The sequence below is a fragment of the Staurois parvus genome, unplaced genomic scaffold, assembly GCF_062004578.1.
Source record: "Staurois parvus isolate SC_StPar_1 unplaced genomic scaffold, SC_StPar_1.0 ptg001457l, whole genome shotgun sequence".
In the NCBI taxonomy this organism is placed as follows: Eukaryota; Metazoa; Chordata; class Amphibia; order Anura; family Ranidae; genus Staurois; species Staurois parvus.
In genome coordinates, this window is record NW_028319253.1 from 246903 (window position 1) to 255897 (window position 8995).

Genomic DNA, 8995 nt, shown 5'->3' on the forward strand with positions numbered 1-8995 from the left:
GTGGTACCTGAGGTGCGGCGTTTTGCCTGCCTGGATAGACCACCAGATGTTTTGGTGCTTCATGCGGGTGGCAACGATCTAGGGGTTAGGTCCATGCGGGAGCTGGTGCGGGATGTTAAGCTGGATTTTCTTCAATTACGAAGGGATTATTCAGAGATGGTGTTGGTGTGGTCGGACATGGTAGCCCGCACCTCTTTGGCGCAGTCGGTGGAGCGGCTCAATAAGGCTTGAATCAAGGTCAACAAGGAGGTGGGACGCTTCTTTGTTTGTAATGGGGGGTTGGTGGTCCGGCACTTGGAGTTGGAGGTAGATACTTGGCGGTATCTGAGGAGTGATGGGGTGCATCTCAATGCGGTTGGCACGGATTTATGGTCTCTGGGTTTGCAGGATGGAGTTCAGAGAGCTGTTTGTTTGTGGTGGGGCACGCATGGGTAAGGGCTTACCCAGCGTGCTGTGGTGGTTGTTGGTCTTTGGAGGCGGTTCTTCTCTTGGAGGTACAGATAAATGTGTGGGAACCATCGGTGGTATGGTGTGCCCGGGGACATTCCAGTTAACCAAGGTTTAACTGGAAGGTGGTGGTGCTGCACTGCGGACGGTATGGTTGTCTCCGAGCTGGTTGGTTGCAGCTGGAGGCCTTGTGTAATATGGTTGTCCGCAGGTGCATTTCAGATCATTTTTGGGGGGTGCCTTCGAAGACCAACAACAACAACTCTCTATGTTTCTGTTATAAGGAATGGTTGGTGTGTTAAATTGTTTGTTGATAAAAGGCCATGTTGGCCATTTTACTCCAAAATTGGTGTCATGTTTTCCTTTAAGTATAGCCAAAGGGGGGGATTTGGATGACCTATATCTGGTGCTCTAGTCATGCTATAATGATGATATTTTCATTATATGAATCATATGAAGAAAATCTAAAACAATTGTACTCATCAAGTAACACCTTTCCCCCAATAATCAAACTACAAATGGAACATTCAAACACCCATCAGCTTCCCAGACACCCCGGTATACATGAGGGATGACAAGCTTCCCACCTCAATATACAGGACACCCACCGACAGATGCAACTATCTCCATAGTTCCAGTTTTCACCCCCAACATACTAAACGGGCCTCATACACAGCCAGGCCATCCGATACCACTGAATATGCTCCAACCCAGAAGACAGAGATAAACATCTCAGAACACTAGCAGACTCCTTCTATAAGGAGGGTTGTAAGGACAACACCATCAACACCGGCATAAACACCCAAAGATAACATCTCCTCTAATACAAAGAGAAAAAAAACAAATAACCGTACACCTCTAGTAACCACACACAATCCAACACTAAAAGGGATAAGAAAGATTTACAATCCACCATAACAGAGGATGAAACTGAAATAAATATTCCAGCAACTCCCAATACCTTTAGACAACCACCCAACTCAACACATAGACCAGGGGTCTCCAAACTATGGCCCTCCAGGTGTTGGGGAACTGCAAGTCCCATGAGGCCTTGCAAGACTCTGACAGCCACAGACAAGACTCCCAGAGGCAGAGGCATGATGGGACTTGTAGTTTCTCAACACCTGACGGGCCATAGTTTGCAGACACCTGACATAGACTAATCAGCAGGAAACTTCATTCTTATTCATATAATGGAAGCAAACCCTGCAACAAAAAACGATGCAACCTGTGCAACCAAATCTATCCAATAAAAAGTGTCACACACACACAAAAGAGACCTTCAATATCACCGGATCATACAACTGCACCTCCAATAATGTTGTGTACCTCATCCAATGCAAAAAATTCAGCAAAGGATCTTATGTTGGTGAAGGACAGAAGTTACAAACAAGGAAGAACTTGCATACAGTAGGCACACCATCAAGGAGCATAAGGAAGATAGGTTCTGCACACCTGTGGGACATCATTTCTCACATCCGGACCACATTATGGAAGACCTTAAAGGGTAACTCCACTTTTGTGGGAAAAAAAGCAAATAAAAAAAAAAATGCAGCTGATACAATTGCGAAAAGCAGGGCTTTTTTTCAGCCTTTCCGGCACGTCCAACTCTGAATGTATTTAATGACAAGGGGTTCTGGGGTGTGCTGGAAGGTCTATTGATGCTGGCTGCTGGGGGATCTGTTGTCACAGGAGAGAAACCATTTTTGTATTGTGATCTGTTGCTGGCTGCTGGAGAGCTCAGACTAGCTTCAGAGAAATCTGTTCTTTCTTTCTTTCTTTCTTTCTTTCTTTCTTTCTTTCTTTCTTTCTTTCTTTCCTACAAAAAAATTAAAAAATAATAAAATATTAAATTGTGAAAAATGAAATACAAATAAAAACTTACTGACACTGGTGATGGAATTACAAGGGTCGCGTTCTGCCACCGGTCTCCAAGGAAAGTTTTTTGTCCCAGTCCAGGCCTGGCCACAGGTGTATAAAATCAAGCCCCTAGGCATGCAGACTGCTTTCTACAAACACTTGTGAAAGAATGGGTCGCTCTCAGGAGCTCGGTGAATTCAAGCGTGGTCCTGTGATAGGTTGCCACTTGTGCAATAAGTCCATCAATGACATTTCCTGGCTACTAAATATTCCACGCTCAACTGTTAGTGGGATTATAACAAAGTGGAAGCAACTGGGAACAACAGCAACTCAGCCACCAAGTGGTAGGCCACGTCACATGACAGGGCGGGGTTAGCGCATGCTGAAGCGCACAGTGCGAAGAAGTCATCAAATGTCTACAGAGTCAGTAGCTAAAGACCTCCAAACTTGGTGTGGCCTTCAGCTGAGCACAACAACAGTGCGTAGAAAGCTTGATGGAATGGATTTCCATGGCCGAGCAGCTGCATCCAAGCCTTACATCACCAAGTGCAATGCAGAGCGTCGGATGCCGTGGTGTAAAGCACGCCACCACTGGACTCTAGAGCAATGGAGACGTGTTCTCTGGAGTGACCAATCACGATTCTTTGTCTGGAAATCTAATGGATGTGTCTGGGTTTGGCAGTTGCCAAGAGAACGGTACTAGCCTGACTGCATTGTGCCAAGTGTAAAGTTTGATGGAGGGGGGATTATGGTGTGGGGTTGTTTTTCAGGGGTTCGGCTTGGCCCCCTAGTTCCAGTGAAGGGAACTCTTAAGGCTATGTTTTGGACAATTTCATGCTCCCAACTTTGTGGGTAAATTTGGGGATGGCCCCTTCCTGTCCCAACATGACTGCGCACCAGTGCACAAAGCAAGGTCCATAAAGACATGGAGGAGCCAGTTTGGGGTGGAGGAACTTGACTGCCTGCACAGAGCCCTGACCTCAACCCCATAGAACACCTTTGGGATGAATTAGAGCGGAGACTGTGAGACAGGTCTTCTTGTCCGACATCAGTGCCTGACCTGACAAATGTGCTTCTGGAAGAATGGTCCAACCTTGCCATAGACACCCTCCTAAACCTTGTGGACGGCCTTCCCAGAAGAGGTGAAGCTGTTATAGCTGCAAAGAGCGGGTGTCAGGGCTCCAGGTATGACCAGAGGTGTGTGGACTGACACAGGGAAACGCAGGCTTCAGATATGGTATAAACAATATAATTTATTAAGACTAACAATACAAAACACAGTGCAAAACTAAACATAAACACAGTGCAAACAAACCAAACCAAAACCCCAACCGATAACAATACATACAATACAAAGAGTAGTCGGGCAGGCCAGGTCAGTAGCAAATGGGCAAACGGAGTACCAGGAACAGGCGGGAGAGTGGTCGGGGTCACAAGCTGGGTTCAGTAACTCACGGGCAGCGCGGTACAGAGGGTCAGGCAGAGAATGGTCAGGGTCACAAGCCAGGGATCAAGCAGGAGAAGTCAGCAGAGGTCAGGATCAGGCAGGGTTGGCAACAAGTCAGACAGGAACAGGAATACAGGATACAAGGTACAGGGGCCCATGGAAAAACACACAACAAGGCCCTGACTGTGAGTCTGGCTATTCCTTAAATACAACCCCTGCAATCAGCTTCAGGTGTTTGGCTGATTGCAGGGGTGAGTCTCTGATTGCTGAGAGCACCCGCTGGCCAGCCCTGGTACTGCAGCCCACAAGGAAGGTGAGTCCCACCATTATTGGCAAGTCCATTCCTGACAGCGGGTCCAACTCAATATTGAACCCTACGGACTAAGACTGGGATGCCATTAAAGTTTATGTGAGTGTAAAGGCAGGCGGCCTCATACTTTTGGCAATGCGATTTGCAGGACACCCCCCTTCATCAGCACCTCTACATATAAATGCTGTAACAATATATAGATACATTATGATATCAATTCTCCAAAAAATTCTATGATATCATATTATGATCAAATGATAAGCACTACATATATTATCATACCCAGTCTGGATAAACAAGGAGACGCCTTAAAAATCCAGGTATTTGGTGTATATTTCATTTTATGGAACTGTCAAACACACATACACTGAATATAGATGTCATTATTGAAAGTGAAGTAGATGTGTGTAAGAAAATAATTCAATGAGCTGTGTAACATCCCCAGCGCTGTATTTATGGTTTGATGAGAATAATAAGAATCTGTGACATGCAGCCAACCCATCCTTGTGAGGGATGTTACTGTACAGAGATTCTACATCCATAGTGACTAGAAGTGTTTTGGTGTTAATTGCTGTATATTGTTGATCTTGTTCATAAAATCAGTCGTATTTTGCAGGAAACTAGTGGTATTCACATCATACCAACCGATCAGTGACTGCTGCCCTTCTTTGCCAATCCTTTCATTGGCTTCCACTAACCCAACGTATAAAATTCAAATTACTAACCACAGCATACAAAGCCATCCACAACACTGCCCCTAGCTACTGTCAGGGAGCGAGGAGCCAGACACACAAGGAGGTGCAATTAAAGGTAGGTTTATTATACAAAAACAAGACAGAGTCTATGCAAGTCCAACAGAAACAGTGGATGACTTGGTAGGACAGAAGCCAGGAAGGATGGTCACCAGAGCCGGGGTCAGAAGCCAGGAAGGATGATTGCCAGAGCCGGGGTCAGAAGCCAGGAAGGATGGTCGCCAGGGTCAGAAGCCAGGAAGGAGTCTTGCCAAAGCCGAGTCGGAATCCAGTAGAGCAAAGATAAACTAAACAGGAGCTTGCTGCTGTGCAACAGACAGGACACGAATGCAAAGGACAGCTGCAACCAGCAGGCTTAAATGTGATAAGCCGCCACCTCCTGGGGGAGGAGCCGCAGAGGGCTGAAAGCATAAAGGATCCCGCAATGCTTTGCAGACCTAAGATGGATGCCAGCACATGGAGCAGCACAAGCCCTGAGGAAAGGTAGGACCTTGACAGTACCTCCTCCTCAAGGGCCCCTCCCCCTCCGCGGCTCAACATAAGGCTTCTGGGGAAAGCGGGCGTGAAAAGCACAGAGGAGGGCAGGAGCATGAACATCCGCGGAAGGAACCCAGGAACGCTCCTCGGGACCATAACCACGCCAATGGACCGGGAACTGCACCCGACCGCGGACCAACCGAGAGTCTAGGATGCGGCTCACCTCATACTCCTCATGACCGTCAACCCGGATAGGACGAGGCCGAGGCGGAGAGGCAGTAAAGCGATTGCAGACCAGAGGCTTCAACAGGGATAATTGGAAGACATTGGAGATACGCATCCCAGGAGGAAGAGCAAGGGCATAGGCAACCGGGTTCACCCTGTGGAGTATGCAGAAAGGACCAACAAAACGGGGAGCCAGTTTTAGTGCGGGCACCCGAAGATTGAGGTTACGAGTGGACAACCACACCCGATCTCCGACCTGGTATGAAGGAGCGGGCAACCATCTACAATCAGCCTGGAGCTTCTGGCAGTGAGCTGAGTCCTTCAAGGACCTCTGGATCTGCCCCCACGAAGAACGCAGGGCAGCAAGATGATTATGTCCTGTGGCGAGAACAACTCAGGCAATACAGCGGGTTGAAACCCATAGTTGGCCATGAAGGGAGACATCCCAGAGGAGGAGTTGACAGCCGAGTTCCTCGCAAACTCTGCCCATGGCAGGAGATTGACCCAATTGTCCTGATGGTGTGAGATATAGCAGCGAAGGAATTGTTCCAGGGCCTGGTTAGAATGCTCCGCAGCCCCATTGGACTGTGGGTGGTAGGCCGAGGAGAAGGAGAGTTTGATACCCAACTGGGAGCAGAAGGCGCGCTAGAACCTGGACACAAACTGGCTCCCACGGTCCGAGACAATCACCTTAGGCAATCCATGCAAGCGAAAGTTCTCCCTGGCGAAAACCGTAGCCAGTTCTTGCGCAGTCGGCAATTTCTTGAACGTAACACAATGGCACATCTTGGAGAAATGATCACTGACCATAAGAATGACTGTATGGCCTTGAGACGCAGGGAGGTCCACAATAAAATCCATGCCCATGTGTGACCAGGGACGCTCCCCATTGGGAATGGGTTGCAGAAGGCCCAATGGAAGATGCCGAGGAGATTTATTCTGGGCACAGACAGAACATGCCGCTACATATGAGGCAATGTCGGAATGGAGAGATGGCCACCAGAATAAACGAGAAATGACCCAGGACAACTGGTTCCTCCCCGGATGACCGGCAGTCTCGGAATTATGGTAGGTACGCAGCAAGCGGGTGCGCAATCCCTCAGGTAAGATACATCTGCCAGCCAGTCTCTCAGAGGGAGCATCAGGTTGAGCCGCCAAAATCTGCTCCCCAAGGGGAGAGTTCAGGCTGGTAAGAATGGCAGCCAGGATTTGATCCGGAGGTATGACCGAGGTTGGCTCAGAGTCCTCCCTGGACAGCTCAGAGTACTGCCGCGACACGGCATCAGCCCTGACATTCTTGGAGCCAGGCAAATAGGAGACCACATAGTTAAAACGCAACAAGAACAGAGCCCATCTGGCCTGACAGGGCGTCAACCTCTTATCTTCCGAGAGATATGTCAGGTTCTTGTGGTCAGTGAGAATGAGAACCGGAACCGCAAAACCCTCGAGCAGATGCCTCCTTTCCTTGAGAGCCAGAATAATGGCCAACAACTCCCTGTCTCCAATCTGGTAGTTGCACTCTGAGGAGGAAAGCTTCCTGGAGTGGAACCCACAGGGAAGTAGGGGTCCATCGGGCGACTGACGCTGAGACAGGAGGGGACCTACTCCCGTCTCAGAAGCATCAACCTCGAGGACAAAAGGCAACCCAGGATTGGGATGAGACAGTATCGTAGCCGAAGCGAAGGCAGATTTAAGAGCTTCGAAAGCTAGGATGGCCTCGGATGACCACTCATGGGGATTACTGCCCTTCTTGGTCTGATCTGAGAGAGGCTTGGCCAGCGTGGAGAAGTTCCTGATAAACTTCCAATAATAGCTGGCGAATCCCAAAAAGCGCTGAATGGACCGAAGACCACTGGGACGAGGCCACTGCAGAACCGCCGCAACCTTCTGAGGGTCCATGGAAAATCCCACAGCGGAAATGATGTAGCCCAAAAAGGCGACCTGTGATCGGTGAAATTCACACTTCTCGAGCTTACAGAAAAGCTTGTTCTCATGTAACGCATGGTGCTGGCAGCGGCTGGAGGAATTAACCACAAGGAGTTGTGTGAGCTCGCTCAGCGACACTTCGGCGGTTTATCCAAAGAGTATGAGAAGAACGCTATTCCAGTGCTGGCCCAATGCAGGTTTACTGGAAGTGTACTCTCTGCCCGCAATGACGACCTACCTCTGGCTCACATTGCTCTTGCTGTAGAAGGGCCTGGGTGGAACAGCAAGGATAACATGGTTTTGGCTTTGGCCAATACTATTATGAGCAGCTACGATGTTACTTATGGCGGAGGCAAGAACCTATCCAGAAATGTGGGTCGGGTTGCAGCAGAGTTCAAACTTTTCCAGAGTTTCCAGCCATTCAATATCTGCTACTCAGACACCGGGCTGATGGAGATGTACTTTGTAAGCGATAAACACAATATCGAGGACATGCTGCATGTTGCTCAGGCAGAATGGATGCGTCTTTGCACTAGTGCAACCGACGGTGAAGTGGCCTGGGCAAAGAAGGCACTGAAACATGCTCTAGTAGCCTAACTAGATGGCACGACCCCTGTGTGTGATGATATCGGGCGCCAAGTCTTGGCTTTAGGCCAGCGCGTTTCTCTGGAGGAGTGGAGCGCCAGGATCGATGCCATCAATGCCAAAACATTGAGGGATGTCTTCTCAAAGTACATATATGACAAGTGTCCTGCCATAGCTGCAGTTGGTCCAGTAGAGCAGCTTCCCGACTACAACCGTATCTGCAGCGCTATGTACTGGCTCCGTTTCTAATCTCCATCTAATTCAGGGAGGCTTTCTTTGGAAGAATTGAGGAGATCTTGTCTTTTAGGATGAAACTTGAGGAAATGGTAATCTTGCAGAAAACATTGAATGTCTCGGCAGATGTAAAATACAGCCAAGAACATCCATTTTGTTTATTTTTTTGACATGTGAACAGCTTGAGACATCCCTGAATAAAACTTTACTGCCGAGACTATCCGTTCTGAGATTTCACTAGATTTTTATTGGTTGGTTTGTGTTAAGTGTTTCTAGGCTCAAAAATCTAATTTCTGGCCTTTCATGACCTGGGCACTTTTTTGCTGTTCAGCACTGCACTAATTTAACTGGCAATTGCACAGTCATGCAAAACTGTACTCAAATTACATATTTTTTCGCACAAATAGAGCTTTCTTTTTGAGGTATTTGATCACCGCTGGGGTTATTGTTTGTTATATAAATCACCTTAGCTTACCTTAGATTGTACGCTCCTTGAGGGTTAGGGACTGATGTGAATGTACAACATTTATGTAAAGCGCTGCTTAAATTGACAGTACTATATAAGTACCTGAAATAAATAATAAATAAATAAATGTAACCATTGCAGCACCCGCTTAACATCCTGGATATGAGACTCCATAGACGCAGAGTAAACCAGGATGTCATCCAAGTAAACCACCACGCACTGCTGCAACAAGTCACGAAAGACATCATTATGAACTCCTGAAAGAC

At 47.9% G+C, this 8995-nt stretch overlaps 1 pseudogene; it reads left to right on the plus strand.

The window, feature by feature from the left end:
* The first annotated feature begins 7519 nt into the window (after positions 1–7519).
* On the plus strand, positions 7520–8309 carry LOC149435875 (cytochrome b-c1 complex subunit 1, mitochondrial pseudogene; annotated as a pseudogene).
* The last annotated feature ends 686 nt before the right edge of the window (positions 8310–8995 follow it).